The 827-nt window shown below is 41.8% G+C and overlaps 1 non-coding gene across 1 annotated transcript; it reads right to left on the bottom strand.

Annotated features, from left to right (window-relative positions):
* Nucleotides 1–491: 491 nt before the first annotated feature.
* On the bottom strand, nucleotides 492–563 carry TRNAP-AGG (transfer RNA proline (anticodon AGG)). Its single transcript has one exon. It is a non-coding gene; the product is annotated as a tRNA-Pro (tRNA).
* Nucleotides 564–827: the final 264 nt, after the last annotated feature.

Here is an 827-nt window from a genome sequence, read left to right as displayed (position 1 = left end):
GCTATGCATAGACTGATTTCACAAAGTTAAGTTAAGCTCAGCAGATATATAAGATTGAACGTTTAATTATTAAGATGCAAAAATTACAATCTCAATAATAAAGTTACAAAATAAGAACAAGGAAGTCACGCACAGGGCAAGGAATAAGAAATGGATCAATGTTAGTACATAATGAAATGTTAAATTTACGAATATAATGTAGATGTATCATTATGTAAAGATTTCATATATTGTATTGCAACATTAAAAATGAATAAATAAACTCTTAATCTTTTGGAGAAGCGGGTTTGTTGAACAAGCCTCCCTAATCAACTTTAATTGCACAACCTGAATTTGCCGGCAAGCGATTGGATCGTGGCCAAAAGGGGAGGCCGGCCATAAATGATTGCCCCCGGGTGATCTGCACTGGTAAATCTGGATTTTCAGAAAAGGTAATTGCATTTGTGGTTTCAACTTGTCTTCTCCTTTGCCTAGTCGGAGTTCAAAAAGTAGGGCTCGTCCGGGATTTGAACCCGGGACCTCTCGCACCCTAAGCGAGAATCATACCCCTAGACCAACGAGCCAGTTGCTTGCAGTCGTTCCAGATGTTCTTTTCAGGCCAGCTGGTAATTTGCAGGCTCAAATTACCTTCTCTCTGTATGTGGCAGGCAAGGAACAGGGTGATGCGCCACATTCCCATATGGCGCTCACATGCTCATGTCCACGTTGCTCAGGAGCAAAGCTCTTAACCCCTTTGGCGCCGGGGAGAATTGGGCAGACCGGATTCTGCAAAGTAAGTGGGAATTTAACACACATCTTAAGCTACATTTACCCCTCTGCCCTTAAAG

The sequence above is a fragment of the Podarcis muralis genome, chromosome 10 (genome assembly GCF_964188315.1).
Source record: "Podarcis muralis chromosome 10, rPodMur119.hap1.1, whole genome shotgun sequence".
Lineage (NCBI taxonomy): Eukaryota > Metazoa > Chordata > Lepidosauria > Squamata > Lacertidae > Podarcis > Podarcis muralis.
Note: the sequence above shows the minus strand (reverse complement) of the source record. Positions and strands in the feature narration are given on the sequence as shown.